The sequence below is a fragment of the Pelodiscus sinensis genome, chromosome 25 (assembly GCF_049634645.1).
Source record: "Pelodiscus sinensis isolate JC-2024 chromosome 25, ASM4963464v1, whole genome shotgun sequence".
Taxonomy (NCBI): domain Eukaryota; kingdom Metazoa; phylum Chordata; order Testudines; family Trionychidae; genus Pelodiscus; species Pelodiscus sinensis.
The window spans coordinates 76,088-84,747 of record NC_134735.1 but is presented as its reverse complement, the minus strand read 5'-3'; positions in this window follow the sequence as shown (position 1 = coordinate 84,747).

Genomic DNA, 8,660 nt, shown 5'->3' with positions numbered 1-8,660 from the left:
TTGGGCCTTTGGAATGCACTGCCTTACACCTAATGTCCCATAGCTCTGAAATATATGCCAGTCTCCTTTGTTCTTGTAGCTGTAAAGTGTTATGCGTGCTAGTGGCACCTTTGCAATTAATCAGGCTTGGCACTTATAGAGCACCTGTCAGCTGAGGCGCTCCAAGGGAGGATAAATATTGTTATCCCTGCTTCCTAGATGGGAAACTGAGTCACAGAGTTCCTGTGAAATCACATAGGAATCGAATCCAGGAGTCTATACTGCCAGCCTCTGCTTAAAGCAGGAGACTTTGCCCTATTCATCCCTTGCATATTACTGTCTGAGCATTGCCCTTCTGCAATACATTCCCAGGTTCTTCTTCAAGTCTTAGACTATAGGCTTTGGAAGGGGAGATGGAGCTACTTTTTAAGCCTCTGGAGGGTGAGGGGAGAATTTCCAGCATCTACAACACCACTGGAACACGTTGATGGGAGGGGGGAAAGGAGAAAACCCAGTGAGATCTGCTGACTTTACCACTGCTTCCTGTCCTCTGCTCTTTGTTACCATAGATGGTAATGTCTAGCGCAGTAGCCTCCTAGCAGAGTGGAAACTGTAAAGGAGCTGCCTAAATTGGACTGTAATTCTGTGCTTGGCCTCCAGGACTCTAGTGAGGGGAGGGGACAAGGGGGATTAGATTTGTTTTGTTACTAGGAATTAAATCAAGGGATTGGCACTAATATGTGTGTCCTGTTAATGTGATTATACTGACATCTAGTGATGTATTTCAGACCTGAGCTGACAATGCTGGGGTGTGAACATGAGGATCAGAGACTTTCTACATTGCCAGTTTAAATCCAGCCCAGCTCAGTAGAGACCTGTTTCCCTTTGGTGGCCATATGAAATGGGTTGGCAGAGGGACCAATGTTCCTTTTAATGTTTTTCCATCCATGTGCAGAATAAATTTTTCTATGTTCACTGAGGCATATGTGGATGTAGAAGCACATGCTGCCAGTGGTGGGTGCTCTTCTAATCAGCTAGACAGCATTTGAATCTCGCCTAGGTGGTTGTCCAAATGCTTAGCTTATAGGGAACATTGGTGAGGGACTCAATCCAGATCTCAGTGGGACAGCAGTTCATATTCCACTCTGCTCCATCACATTAGGCACATGTACAGTCTAAGCCATGACATGCAGCTACATCTGACATCATGGCCACTCTTCATTTCGGTATCATTTTAGCATGTCAGGGGGGAAAAGGTAACTCCTTGCTGGAGTTCTGCTCTGATATTTTTAACTCACTCAGATTGACAGTCCTGAAGTCTACAGCTAAACCAACAGGACCTATGGAGTGTGGGCGGTGCAGGTGCAGATTTCCTTGTCTTGCCAATTTAACAGGTAGCAGGTTTAAAACAAACAAAGGGAAGTTTTTCTTCATGCAGTGCATAGGTCAGCCTGTGGAACTCCTTACCAGAGGAGTTGTGAAGACCAGGACTTTAATAGGGTTCAAGAAAGAACTAGATACATTCAGGGAGGTTAGGTCCATCAATAGCTATTAGCCAGGATGGGTAGGAAAGGTGAACATAAGAACAGCCAGACTGAGTCAGACCAAAGATCCATCTAGCCCAGTACCCTGTCTGCCAACAGTGGCCAAAACCAGATGCCCCAGAGGGAGGGAACGCAACAGGTAATCATCACGTGATCCCTCTCCTGTCACCCATTTCCAGACAAACAGAGGCTAGGAACATCACTACTACCCATCCTGGCTAATAGCCATTGATGGACCTAACCTCCATGAATCTATCTAGCTCTTTTTTGAACCCTGCTAGGCTGGCATGATTTTCCGGAAATGCTTTTAACAGAAAAGTTTTCCGTTAAAATCATTTTCGGAACAGAGCGTCTAGATTGGCACGGACACTTTTCCGCAAAAGCACTTTTTGCGGAAAAGCGTCCGTGCCAATCTAGATGCGCTTTTCTGCAAAAAAGCCCCGATCGCCATTTTTGCCATCGGGGCTTTTTTGCAGAAAACAAATCTGGGCTGTCTACACTGGCCCTTTTGCGCAAAAGTTTTGTGCAAAAGGACTTTTGCCCGAATGGGAGCAGCATAGTATTTCTGCAAGAACACTGACAATCTTACATGAGATCGTCAGTGCTTTTGTGGAAATTCAAGCGGCCAATGTAGACAGCTGGCAAGTTTTTCCGGAAAAGTGGCTGATTTTCTGGAAAAACTGGCCAGTCTAGACACAGCCCTAAAGTCCTAGCCTTCACCACATCCTCTGGCAAGCAGTTCTAGAGATTGATTGTGCACCGACTGAAGAAAAACTTCCTTTTCTTTGTTTTAAACCTACTACCTATTCATTTCATTTGGTGACCCCCTAGTTCTTATATTGTGGGAATAAATAGTTAACTTTTCCTTATTCACTTTTTCCACACTGGTCATGATTTCATAGACCTCTCTCATATCCCCCTTTAGTCACCTCTTTTCTAAGGTGAAAAGATCAAGTATTTTTAATCTCTCTTCATATGGGAGATTAAACCCCTCATCATGTTTGTTGCCTTTTTCTGACCCTTTGCCAATGCCAATATATCTTTTTTTATTCAAGATGTGAGCGCATCAGGGTTTTATATAGAGGCAAAATTTTGTATCCACACAGGGCTCTACACATACACCCTCTGTGCAGTTACAGATGCCATTTCCCACATCTCCAGCAGATGGTACAATTCTTTAATAGGTGAACTAGTCATTTTTTAACTGAAGCTTTTGCTCTCTGGAACTTGATTGGTTGTTGGTTGTATTTTTTTTAACTCTTATTTGAATTGCTTCTCTGCCTGCGAGATGCTGGTGGAGGTTTTGGTATCTGTCTAGACTCATCCAACCAAGCAACTGGGAAATCTTTGGAGGATAGCTGAGATGGACACTTGTGCAGAAAGCAGTCAAAGGAGTGTTGAACAGTTTAATGCAGTTTTTGCGCAAAAACAGGCGGAGCATCCACACCTCGAGTGCATTTTTGCGCAAAAAACCCAAACAGTAAATCGACAGGACAGGGGGCTTTTTCCAGTAGAGTTATTCATCTCCCCACAAGGAATGACTCCTTTATGCGCTACAACTCTTGTGCAAAAAGGCATGTGTGGACGCTCTGCAGGGGTTTCTTGCACAAAAAGAGGTGCTCGGGGGGGGGGGGGATCAAGGAAGGGGAGGCAAGTTGCTTCTCAGTTTAAATCTCTGTGGTAATCACAGGGATAGAATCACTGCTAGGGTTACCAGGTAGTCATAAACAAACAAACAAAAACGGATACGCTTCATGGGGGGAGAAGGAGGAAGGACCAGCCAGGAGGGGAATGGTGCTGGCCAGGAAGGGGGGGCTGGGAAACAGAGCTAACGGGGGGGGGGCCAATAGGGCTGGCTGGGGGAGATGTGGGGACCGACGGGAAGCAGGGCTGGTCGGGCAGAATGGGGTTGGCTGAGGGATATCGGGAGGGAGTGGCCAGCGGGGGCGGAGCTGGCTGGGGGAGCTCAGGAGGGAAGAACTGGCTGCCAGAAGCAGGGCTGGTGGGGGGGTGCAGTGGGGCTGGCTTGAGCAGGAACTGGCCAGCAGTACACAGAGCTAGCGGTGGGGGGGGGGGGGGGGGGGGAGGGACTGGCCGGGGAAGATCTGGAGGAGGAACCAGCCAGCGGGACGTGAAGCTGGCAGAGGAGGCAAGGGAGCGAATCAGCTGGCGGGGAGCAGAACTCACCCGGGCTGTGCAGATCCTAGGGCAATTCCATCCTGCGCGAGTCAGTCTGGCTGTGGTTCCACCACGCACTTGACCAGTGCGCAGGAGCATGGACCGTGCTGCCCCATCTCCTCACACGCAACCAGGACTCCCAGCTCCAGTTGCACCCCACCTCCCAGTCACTCCCCCCATCCCCACCAGGCTTCCGTCTGGCGCCCAGCCAGAAAACCAGGAAATACCGGACATTGCACATGTCTGGTATTTTCTGGATTTTTTTTTACTGAGCAGAGAGCCCAAAAACCATACTGTCTGGTAGAAAACCGGACACCTGGCAACCCTATCTGTCACAAAAGCCCAGGAGTCCTAGGCCACGGTGGCTCTGCTGCTCCACCCTCCCTCCCTCTGGAAGTCCCTGCTACTCACTGGCTACGTCTAGATTGGCATGATTTTCCGGAAATGCTTTTAACAGAAAAGTTTTCCGTTAAAAGCATTTTCGGAACAGAGCATCTAGATTGGCACGGATGCTTTTCCGCAAAAACACTTTTTGCGGAAAAGCATCCGTGCCAATCTAGACGCGCTTTTCTGCAAAAAAGCCCCATCGCCATTTTTCGTGATCGGGGCTTTTTTGCGGAAAACAAAACTGAGCTGTCTACACGGGCCCTTTTGCGCAAAAGCTTTGTGCAAAAGGGACTTTTGCCCGAACGGGAGCAGAATAGTATTTCTGCAAGAAGCACTGATTTCAGACAGTAGGAAGTCAGTGCATTTGCAGAAATTCAAGCGGCCAGTGTAGACAGCTGGCAAGTTTTTCCGGAAAAGCGGCTGATTTTCCAGAAAAACTTGCCAGTTTAGACACAGCCACTGCGTCCCTCTTCTTGGGTGGGAGAGTGAGGAGGGACATGGCAAGTCAGCAGGTGGCCAGCGAGGTTCAACTGGCATCGGGCTGGCACCTTGGCCTGGTGTGGGGGGACTTTTTCAGGTTCTGGTTTGCCAGGGGCAGGGCCTCAGGCAGAAGGGGAGGGGCCAACAGGCTAGTCTCCCATGTGGAGAGGGGAAGGGGCAAGAGGGGAAAATCACCAATTTAAATGAATAAGACAGACATGCTTACTCCAAAACAAGTGTCCATAGGGGGCCTATTCCAATTCATTTCCCCATTTGATAATTATTCAAGCTTCAACTTCTTGTCTGTCCCCTTTTGTAATCTCATTCCCCTTTGCAGATTCAACTAGATAGAGTCGTCTTCACCTCCAGCCTTCACGTCTTGTCCGTGTTGCCAGTTCTCATGGTATTTAGTGCTTTTCTTAACATTCCCAGAGGCAGGCAATTGTGTGCAGCTCAGCTTTCATTTAAAGAAGTTTCTAAACCTCATTGTTGCAGATAGCAGCTTGAAACCATGGCCTGACTATGACTCTAAAGGCTCAGAAACAAGAAAGTAAAGAAAAAGGATCCCAAACTGATTTAAAAAAAAAACTGGATGAGATTTTTTTTTTAAATCTCATGATTTTGAAGCCAGGCTCATGATTTTGGAAGGCTCAAGGCAAAGCTGTGTACTATTGTTAGCATTGGCAAGCCCTCGGTTTAGAATAGTCTCTATCATGGATTTACATATAGGTCCTAGGATGACTCAGGAGTCCAATCCTGGAACCACAGATGTGCTTGCAGTAGGTACAGGTATTTTCCAGTAGGGCAATTGGCTGCTGGGAGAAAGTTCTTTCCTTCTCTCTCTTTTCCACAAGGCATTCTCCTTGAAGCAGGCCACCATGCGTGATGGACCTTGTGGTACCACTGAAGTTGTCTGGTGGCTTGCTCCTTCCTGTTTTTGAGATCCACATCAGTTTTCTTGCAATATGCTTTCAGTGGGTGTTTGTAGCATTTTCTCTGACTACCACGGGATCTCTGACTCTGCTGGAGCTGAGAATAGAGGGCTTGTTTTGGGAGGTGAGAAGCTCAGAATGTCCACTCAGTGGAGTCGATGTGGAAAGATCATTGCTTCCATGCTGGTGACACTGGTTTCAGGGAGATGTTGGTGATAGGCAGGTGGTCTTCCCAGGGCATCTGTGGTTGTACCTTTCCAGAATTGTGAGATGCTGTCAGTAGGTCACAGAGCTTTTATATTCATAGAGGAGCTTAGGGCTGACAACTGGATTATAGACCTGAGCCTTGATCACAGTGGCCAACCAAGAATAGTGAGTAGGCCCCTTGAGTGACCCTCCTTTGACTCAGCGGGCCACAAGATTGAAACCCAGTGGTGGGCAACTTGCAGCCCGTGCACCTGCTCTCTCCCACCTTCTTCCAAACCTCTCGTGCACTGGGGTACAGGAGTCCCGCACTTCCTATTCTTCCCACTGTCAGCAATTTTGGAGCACCATGAATCTGCTGATTCACACTCCACCGCCGCTTCTCCCCTTTCAGTCCAGAGCTGGAATAGCACAAATCAGCTGGAAGCAGGGGGGAGGAGTGGGATGATGAGCACGAATTAGCAGATTCATGGCCCTCCAAAAATGCTGGGAGAAAGGAGGAGGAGGAATTGCCGGGCACCAGTACATGAAAGGTGTGTGGGGAAGGGGAAGATATAGGGGTGAGTGGGCTGCAGTGCGCCACAAGTTGCCCACCACTGGTTTTGATGTCTTTCCATCAGTCACGGTCTATGAAAACCACCCCAGATATGGTTGCAAGTCAGTGCTGGGTGAAGTGATCCCTAACTAATTTAGTGCAAAGAAGTGCTGGAGTGGTTGAGGAAAGAATGTACAGCCTAGCTGTGGTGCTTTGGGTTCCTCCATTAATACATTACACATGAGTAAAGAGAACAAACATCTCGCTGGCTTCACACTTGAGATAAAGGAAAGGGCTCTCTAGGGCCAGTCCCAGAGTGCCACTATATTTATTTGTCCCCCCTCTCCAAACATCCTGCTCGTGCTCTCTGCCCATCCCAGCCACTCTAGGGTGGCACACAGAGGCTTGGGCAGGGAAATGCCTGTTACCATGAACCCTGTCAGCCTATTGCTTTTAAGGAAGAAGAATTTCAGATTAATTCTTTTATTGCCCCACTGGTGTTTTGAGGCACCACCTCTGCATTGCTCCCTGTAAGCTATGCCTTGGGCAGCCACCCAGGAGAGATCCCGGTGCGGCCTGGCTGATTAGCAGAGCATCCATAGCTGGCAGTGTTTCTACTAGTGGTGCACATCCACACATGCTCAGTGCCCATAAAATTATTCTACACATGAATGAAAAAAAATTAGAGGGAACATTGCACCTGTTATGTGCCACGTGAGACCCCCAGAGGTGGGTTAAGCAGATACAGCCACACTAGGCTTTCTTAACAGTACATTGGATGTAAACTCAGGCATAGTTGAATGCTTGTTCTTTTACCCTGGGAGCCATGGCTTGGCTGGCAGGTGTTGGAAGAATGTAAGTAAGGAAACTGGGTGGAGTGTGCATGAGGGGAAGTGCTGAGGAGGGGGAAAAGCTTTTGTTTGACATCTTAGTGCAGCGAATAACTCCCTGGGCCAAGAGAAGCATGAGAACTACAAAGTAGGGGTGCAAAGGAATCTGTGCTTTCCCCTAGGTTCAGAGTGGAGTGAGAAAACAGCCACTTGTTACAGGGACAGCCTGGGACTGGGAGCAAATCCTACCTCATCCATGCCTGGGGAGGGCCAAGAGCTCAGGGGTCCTCCCAGCCCCTGAAGATAAACTCCAAGCCAGAGAATTGCCTGGCTGCCTTGGTCAGCATTGTTCTTCCAGGCCCCAAGGCCATTTCTAAGGCTGCCTTTGATAGCTATTGCTCACAGTCATTCAGTAGGGCCTAATGGTCTGTCTCCAGAGTCCCTCACAGCCCAGCCCTTTCTGACATCCCCCCCCCCCTTGCCCTCAGAGCAGACGCATCTCCAGCTCCGCTTGTCACTCACAAAAAGCTCTCTTCTAATGAATTGTAAAGTCCAGTTTCAGTTAGTAGCCATAAGGCGCTTCTCATCCTCTGGCTGCAAAACAAGGCAGTTCCCCAGCACTGCCACCCAGCCTGGATCTGGAATTGTACACATTGCTGCCTCAGCTGTTACCTTACTCAGCCCCAGACCCTCAGTGGATGTCATCTGATCAGCCCCTCTGTGTCCAGAGGCATGGCCTTGTCACTGCCCCTTGACAGAAAAGCCCCTGCTTCATTTAGCTCCATGGTTCGTTTTCACTTGCCTGCATTCTTGGCCTACACAGAGCCTGTCGAGCATTCCTACTGAAAATAATCCCTTTTCTATTTGTAAACCCACCCCTCTCCACAGCGCTTTACTTTGTTCTATATTTGACTGCAGGAGTCATTTACCCCTTCCTACCACTCAGATCCCCCAGAAGTCACTCTGCCATTTTTTGCCATCTGCGCACAATTCATTCAGTGCCAGAAACATGCACAGCCCTTTATATAAAGCCAACACCATCCCTGCCCTAAAGAACTCTTGCAGCATGCCCTGGTTATGGAGTAGCAAGAAATTCAGCCTCCCTCTGTGGTGTCCATTCCCACTTGCACTGCAGGCATTAGCCCCCCTGCTAAATACTGTCTCCTGCCCCCCCGTATTAGCTGCTGCATCACATTTGTTACCCTTGACTGAACTTTACCCAGCTTTTCCCTGCTTCCTTATCAAGACCAGCTGTATTGGTGTTCGTTCAGATCCTGCCACATGGCTGTGGGAGAGGTAGGGACCCCCTCCCTGGCCCATTACTTTCCCCTCTCCAAACCAAGGGTGCATACATCTCACCTGTTGTTGGGGGTTCTAGCAAGGATTACAATCTTTACACAGCCTTTGCCTGGCTACATATTAAGTACCACAGAAAAGTGGCCTTGGCTTTTTTTTGGGTCCCCAGCCACCTCTCCCTTTTCCAGGCCCATGTTAAGAATCTCTGCAACTAATTGTTTTATTCATTTCTCTCCCCCAGCCCAACTGATTTTTAGAAGAAAAGAATGGGAGCTTTGTTAGGTTCCTTCTGCGT